The sequence below is a fragment of the Streptopelia decaocto genome, assembly GCF_964273445.1.
Source record: "Streptopelia decaocto genome assembly, chromosome: 10".
NCBI classification, from domain to species: Eukaryota; Metazoa; Chordata; class Aves; order Columbiformes; family Columbidae; genus Streptopelia; species Streptopelia decaocto.
This window is the reverse complement of record NC_138665.1, coordinates 1,573,256-1,581,583: the sequence shown is the minus strand read 5'-3', so window position 1 is coordinate 1,581,583 and position 8,328 is coordinate 1,573,256.

Genomic DNA, 8,328 nt, shown 5'->3' with positions numbered 1-8,328 from the left:
TTGGTTAATACAAGAAGGGTAAAGTGGAGGTTTGCTTGTTCGGGGGCGAGCGGTTTCCCAGACCTGGGCATGGGAAGAAGCGTTGCGTCACGCTGAAGTTGGGTTGTCTTGCTACTCTATATAATTAGGTCAGTTCCCAGTGTTTCTTCTGGCAGGCCAGCCAGCTTCTGTTTTCCAAAACATGTAACCAGGGATTGTTGTTGTGCTGTTGGCTGACCCTGCGGTGCCTACAACCCTGGCCACAACAGAGGAGGAAACTTGCTTCATCCATAGCCTCTTCTAACTCTGATCGAGCTTCTTCTTCTCCACTCATTTTTTCATCCTAATAAGCACCTGCATAAGTCCCATCTTGTGTTTTTTGGGGCAAGCGGGCAAGATCCTTCTGTGCTTTCCTGCCTGTGATTTGTTTGTCACACTACCTCTTTGCAACTTGCATCTTGTGTGTGTGTCAGCAGAAAAATTGCCATTGTCAAAATTTCCTTCCAAATATCTAGGATCAACTGCAGTTGCAATCTGTCGTTCTTAATGATGCTTGACATGAGCTGCTAAAGACCTCAAAGACTTTCCTAGGGCACTCTTGTTAAACTTCTTATCTCTCTCACTTTGCTTTCCTGGCTTTTTCATGCTGCAGCTCCTAATTTTGCTGACCTGAGACTGGTTTTGGTTTGACAAGCAGTGGGAGAGATAAAGGAGATATCTTCTGTTGCTTACTCTAGAGAAAGGAGAGGGAGGGAAGGAGAGAGAGGAATAAAAGTGCTTTTCTAGGTGGAATTAAGGTAACCAAGAACACCATTTCCCCTCTTGCAGACACATCACAACAAGACAAGTGTTACAGTCTAAGAAATACCTTTAGAGTGTGGGGGAAGCTCTTGTCCAGACACAGTGCCAAAAACAAAAAGGGCGGCATGGTTGTAGTTACTTGAAACGGGTAAGAAGAGCAATGGATGGAAAAGCAGATCAGAAATTACGTGGCGCATCCGGTGAGCAAAAAGGCACTGAAGCAAACTGAAGTCAAGCCCGAGGTGGATGTGTGGGAGGTTTCAGGTGGAAGGAAGATAACGTTTGCATCACGCAAGCATGTGGTTACCGCTGTGGGAGCTCAGTAGCTTCAGTGACTTTTAAACACTGTGATGCATCACAACGCTCAAACGCGGCCTTTTGTGAAACTGTGGAAGGGGCACCTTTTGACTCAGTAGGTGGTGTTCAGATCTGCTGATGCTGCTGGTCACCAAGCACTAACTAGTATGAGTCTCCACACCTTTTAGCACCGCAGAACCAAACACAGCATGAGTGGGCTGGACTCTGCTCCTTGAGAGAATTGTTTACCAAGTTTCGCTAGCGCTTGTGCAAGACTTTGGAAAGTGCCAGCTCCACAGATGTAAGTGATGGTGCAACTTGCTCCTTATTATGGGAGAAGGAAAGCAACTTGTTTGCCTCGGAGCCCAGAGGAAGCTTGCTGAGCTGGTGATGAGAAATAAATAGGCATCTCCCTACTTGCAACAGGGCATGTTTGAGGAGCCTCTGCTACTGGATTGCACATGTTTTACTGTCTTAGCAATGCCATCAGGTTGGCATTAGCAACAGCCTCTTTTGCCCTGCATTTGCTGACAAGATCATTTTGTCTCATCACTGAGAGCTTCTGCAGGTGTGTCTTCACGACCACAAGTGAGATTATTGTATTCTAGCACTAAATGATCAAGGATATATAAGGATATACAGTTTTGTTCTGCCACTTGCTATTAGGAAGGTGAGGTCTGGCATTTTGGCAGTGCTCTGTAATGACACCTCGTGAAAAACCAGTTTGATTCCCTTGTAACAAATGGGTGTAGTGGTTTTACGCCCTTCTACTCATCAGAGCTCAGTCTCTACTGAGGCTTTGGTTTTCTGTCACCTTGGCAAAGGCCCAAAGGATTGACGGGTAGTCACCTGCAAGGTTGGGGGCCAGAGGGTTACCCTGGAGAATGTGGTGCTGAAAAACCACGAAATGTTCCGATGGAGCTCAGTGCTCTGGAGTGGCATTGACTGATTTTTCATGATCAGAAAATACTCCAAAATTTTAAAGAATATATTGTATTAAATGCTCGAATACCAGCTGGACCGGTCAGGGCCACGTGCCTTTGGGCAGAAGTCCACCGCTGGCATGGGAATGACAGGGATTGCTGCACTACTCAGTACAACCGCCTTCCCGTTAACTTGGCTGCCTGGATTTTGAGAATCAAGCAGGTTCCTACTTAGCAGACATCACTGTTTCTAAAAGTGTATGTACTGTCCCTCTGGAAAGGAATGTCCTGTAGAGTTATGTAAACTGGTTTTAACATGGTTGTTTCTGGAAATGGTGGCAGTCTGGCCATGGCAGAAGAGAGGTTGGGGCAAGCTGATTTACCCTGGCAGGAAGAGACTACGGTACAAGCATAACTGCAGTTCACAGCTGGCCAAACCTGCTAGCCTGACCTGGTAGCCCAACCTTCAGCGTCACTAGCCATGAGCTTTCCTGCACTTGCCTCTGTACAGCTCATCTGCTGCAGGAGCTGGGACTCTTGAGCCTGGAGAAGAGGAGACTGAGGGGTGACCTCATTAATGGTTATAAATATGTAAAAGGTGAGTGTCAGGAGGATGGAGCCAGGCTCTTCTCGGTGACAACCAGTGACAGGACAAGGGGCAATGGGTGCAAACTGGAACACAGAGGTTCCACTTAAATTTGAGAAGAAACTTCTTGATGGTGAGGGTGGCAGAGCCTGGCCCAGGCTGCCCAGGGAGGTTGTGGAGTCTCCTTCTCTGCAGACATTCCAACCCGCCTGGACACCTTCCTGTGTAACCTCATCTGGGTGTTCCTGCTCCATGGGGGGATTGCACTGGATGAGCTTTCCAGGTCCCTTCAACCCCTGACATTCTGGGATTCTGTGATCTGCTGGGGTTTGGCTGAGGGATCCCCTCTGCGACAGCTTCTGGACTTGAAGAACTGGAGAGCTCATCTGCTGATGTTATAGAGTGCTGGCAATGTTAAATGTTCATTGCCCTTCTAAGAAAACCCAAACCAGCCCCCCCCAAACACAAAAACTCTCATTGGAAAGTTCCCAGTTTGCAGCTCAGTCCTCAGTTTTTCTGCTTTTATTTCTTGGATGTGAATGCACCTCGTACATACTCTCCTGGATGGTTCTCCTACACTATGGTCAAACCATTTATGTTTCTTTTTTAAAATCACTTCTTGATTTTTTTTTTTTTAATTTTGTTTTTTAACCTAAACAGTCAGAGTCCTTTAAATCTTCTGTTGTCAGGCATTCTCTCCAGCCTGTGAGTGATTTCTGTGCCTGCAGCTTCCTTGTGTGATGTAATTCTCATGGCTCGCTGATCCCAATGATCTGCTCTGCAGTGCGCTAAGAATACAAGGGAGACAGATAAACAGCAGTGAAACAAGCGTCAACCAGCGCTAACTGTGAAACATCTTTATCAGAGGTGGAAAAGAGATTCAGGACAATCCATTTCCTGGTAAAATCAGACACTCCAGGCTGAAATTTACCTATAGATTTTACAAAATAATATCATTTCCTAACTGGAGGTGGGGGAAAAAAGGCTCTTCTGACCTGCTTCTCCCTCCGGCCCTGCTGCAGGAACGAGTGTGTGTCCCTGGGCAGGTTGTGGTGTTGAAATGGAGCAAACAGGACGTTCCTCCTGCCTTGGGCTGGGCTGGTTTCTCCAGCACTCCTGGGTGGCAGCTGTAATGGCACCTTTGGCTTGTAGCCCCAGGAAGGGTCCAGATCTGCAGTGGGGTTGGGGGCATTTCAAACCAGACCCTCTTGGTTTTAAGCCGGGACAGAGGAAAAAATGCCCCTTTTGGATTCTGCTTGTGGACTGATGAAGATAAGGGATGTTTTGTTGTTGATTTTCGTACATGCAGGGTTTGCTCCAGAGGTATGCAGGTTAGCTGCACTCCTTCCAGATGGGGCTGGGCTTGCCAGCAGCACTGAGTTTGGCAGCTTTCTCCTTGAAGCATCATAAGTTTGTCAGTATTTAACCTGTAGCTGCTAGCTTGGAAAAGCTGCTGCTTCTTGCAGTGCTAAAAGTTATAATTTTGTTAGCCTCAAAGTAGTATTGGACTGTAGTTGTTGCTATATGTATTAAGAAAATATCCAGTTTCACTCTCCCTATGTGCACACACACTCATATTGAGTGGATTCCTAACACAAATCTGTAGTCTTTATCCCTAAGCCTCTCCTAGAAGCTAGAGAGATGATGCTCCTGATCTGATTGACTCGGTTAAGTTCCTACAGTGCAGTAAATTGACTTTCCCTGCAGACTTACCGGATATTCTTTTAGCCTCTGGTCTGGAGTGAGCCGGTGGTGCTGCATTTCAGTGGCCCTGTGACATGTTGCTCTTCAGATGTCACACAGCCCTGCCGCTTGCTGGCAAAAATACTCCTGCCTCTGGCCACCGCTGTGATTTTGAAATCATACCATGTCATTAAAAACTGAATATGCTCCTCTAATTATGAAGAAGAAAAACACCCATCAGGGTTTCTGTGCCTGCTGGTGTGACTGACAACCAGCTATATTTTGGAAAAAGTGGTTTATCTAAGAGCTTAATTGGGATAAAACCACAAGGACTTGTTAGGGACTGATTGTCCATAACTGTTGGAGCTGCTGAGCACCACAGATGTACTTACTGAGCTTTGTTTGTTGTGTGGGAGTCCTGTGAACTGGGGTGACGCGGCAGCCCTGGAAATGTCCTGTTCAACGTGAGTTGTCTGTGTGGTTGGCCATGGTTATTTTCACAGAATCCCAGAATGTCAGGGGTTGGAAGGGACCTGGAAAGCTCATCCAGTGCAATCCCCCCATGGAGCAGGAACACCCAGATGAGGTTACACAGGAAGGTGTCCAGGCGGGTTGGAATGTCTGCACAGAAGGAGACTCCACAACGTCCCTGGGCAGCCTGGGCCAGGCTCTGCCACCCTCACCATGAAGAAGTTTCTTGTTATATTATAGTGAAACCTCTTGTGTTCCAGTTTGCACCCATTGCCCCTTGTCCTGTCACTGGTTGTCACCAGAAGAGCCTGGCTCCATCCTCCTGACACTCCCCCTTTCCATATTGATCCCCAGGAATGAGTCCCCCCTCAGTCTCCTCTTGTCCAGCTCCAGAGCCCCAGCTCCCTCAGCCTTTCCTCACACGGGAGATGCTCCACTCCCTGCAGCATCTTGGTGGCTGCGCTGGACTCTCTCCAGCAGTTCCCTGTCCTGCTGGAACTGAGGGGCCACAACTGGACACAATATTCCAGGTGTGGTCTCCCCAGGGCAGAGCAGAGGGGCAGGAGAACCTCTCTGACCTACTGACCACCCCCTTCTAACCCACCCCAGGTACCATTGGCTTTCTGGCCACAAGGGCCCAGTGCTGGCTCATGGTCACCCTGCTGTCCCCAGGAACCCCAGGTCCCTTTCCCCTACACTGCTCGACTGAACCAGGAGTATGAAAAGCCTTTTCTAGAGAGGGAAGAAAAAGAAAAATGAAAAAAAGGAAGTGTGTTCCTATCCTGCTCTCCTCAATGGGAAATAAAAGACAAAGTTGTGTTTTAGAGTAGAATACCTGTATATTAACGCATTGATACATATATAGTACATTTCCCATGGTATCTAATGTCTCTGGTGTTGTCCTAGTCCACGTGAGAAAGACAGAAGGTTCTTTTCCATGTTTTGCCAGTCCTGGAAGACAACTGTTCTTGACATTTCCTTCTTTCCAGACTTTTTCAAGTGCGCTCTCTCTCTCTCTCACTGTTAACTGGGGAGCCCGCTCCCTGAGGGGGCCTTGGAGCATCCACTTCTTTGCTCCTCTTCAGCAAAAACTGTGGCTAGAAGAATTTCCCTGCTTTACTCTTTCTGCAGGAAAAGTGATGGTGTTTAGCAGCCATGTGCTAAACTGTGACGGGGGTGCAGTGTTTTAGGGACGTGACGTTGCCCTTGGTGACCCTCCCGTGCAGACCATGAGTCTCTGAAATGCATGAGCTTGATTCTCCTTGCAATTACATCAGTGGAAATGAAAGTGACTTCCCTGAAGTGAAGGGCTTCAAAACAGCTGGGAAAGAGACAACTGGAGCTGCTGGAAAGGGCTTGGGTTTAATTGCAATGATAAGCAATTAATTACATTTCATATAAGGCACCAGCGGAAGCACAGGTGTTGCCACGATGGAGCAATGCTCTTGGGTAGAAGTAGGTATAGCAGAATACAGTCCATTTTATTCTGGTGCAGGCTGTCCCTGCGTGGCAGTTGTAACACTATCATAGTTCTCCCTTGGCTTTCCCAGACAAGCCTTAACTCTCCTCTTGCTTTACTCCCAAGAAGCTGCATGTGGCCGGTGTGATGTAAAGCAGCAAGGAGGCAAACACTCTCCTTCCCTCAACAAGTGCTGCTGTGCAGCAGCTTTTTTCCTCTCAACTGCATTAGTCAGCAGCTGAAACTATGTAGGTAGTGTTTGCACCAGAAAACCGTGGCTAAATTAAATGAAATCAAATGTCTCCTTCTGTCCCTTCTCTCAGGAGTGTTGCGGCAGGAGTAGTGGAGCGTGGAAAACCCTGGGTGGGACTGGAACGGATTTCAGACTGGAGCAGTGAGGGAACTGACTCCTGAAACGAGGAAGGCTGCGAAAGGTCAGTGCTGAATCAGTGGGGCTTTGGGTGACATGGCAGCAAGCGGCTGAGCACAGAGGCTGGAGGTTGAGCAGACTTTGGAGAGTCAAGTTCGACGGGGATGGAATGGTAGTTCATGTGGAGAAGTGTCCTGCGTGGCATTTCTTCCTGTCTCACCAGGCTACGTGCTATGTGATGTCTTTCACTAATAACTTGTGCACCCAAGTTGTTGTGATGAAGGTGCCAGCTCGGAAATACATTCTCTGCTGTTCTACCCTGCCACCACACCCCTGACTTTAAGACTTGTCTTTGAAAGTTTTATACGTTTGCTCAGACCTGTACTTTCAAGCTAATAACAAAACGTTACTTAATACTGCGTGTATCTCCTCTTGGTTAATTAGAAAAGGGATTCTTCACTGTGTTCCTCTTCTCTGAGGAAGGGAGCGATGCTGATGGACAACTAATGTTTTAGCCTGCATATGTGCCTGTTCAACAAAAAGGTTGTCTGCATCTAGTAAAACAACACTCAGCTTCTCTGTGTATTGTTTTAGGATGTCCTAATCCATTTATTTTGATTTTTAATATTAAGGTGCTTATAATAGGTGCTTTTTTCTTTTTGTTTGAACATTCATAGTGGAACATTGTGTTCACACTGGAAAAAAAGCGTAGTCCTTAGACCCTGGGGTGTCCCATCTGCTTGCTTGGCAGAGGACCTATTGTACCCGAAAGGCTGGCCAGGCTATTAGTCACTATTATTTCAGGAAGGAACCTGAACGAACCTTCAGCAAACGATAGGATGACTCAGGGGTTACTGAAAATAAAGCTGCGCTGTCAGCTGGAGCCCTGAAACAGAGGATGCTTTACTGAGGTGGAGACCAGACTGCATTTTGAACAGCCCGCTTCAAACATTTTCAGTTTTCCTGAGTTGGACACCCCTCTGTGCCCACTCCGAGCTCAGGGTGCGGATTTGTGACTGTTACATCTTCTGTGCTTTATCTCAGCCTCTGGGGAATGAAGCTCAGCTGAGCCTGCGCTGCTGCTGGTGTTGCAGCGTGAGTAGATCAGAGAGAACGATCTGGGATCGGAATAACAACGTTGGCATCAGGGCTTTTCAGACGTTATCTTTGCTGTGCTGCTGGGAGCCAGGGATGGGTTATTGGCCCTGTTAGAGCACAGCCCAGCCCGCTGGTGGTTTGCTCACCGTCCTACAGCAGATCCATCGCAGAGCTGCGAGGAGAGTGCGGGAGCCCTTCTCTCCAGCATCTCAACTACAGACTGGGCAGGGAAAGTGTGTGCTGGTGGGTGCAGAGGTGGGGATGGATACCTGGTTGGGGTTTCATCACCTTCTTACCAACCTGGGGCAGTGCCAGGCTGAGGCTCTGTCCTCTCAGAACTGCTCTAAACTCACCTACCCAACCACCCATCTTTAGGAACTGGCAAAAAGTGGATCCAAGAGTGTTTGCTCTGTCCACTCAACAAAGCTGTGCCTCGGGGATCTCGGGGTGACCAGAGCAATTAGAAGGTGAAATAAACTGAAGCAGATGAGAGTACCCAGCAATTTCCTCTGCAGTGAATAGCGATAATCACAGCTGTGTACCTCATTTAATTAGTTAGGACTAGACAATCACTGTTGAGTGCTACTTGCAGTGCGAGTTCCTGATGCTACCCTGGGTACCACCACTGCAAGCGGCTCTCTTGGACTCAAGGGCGCGCTGC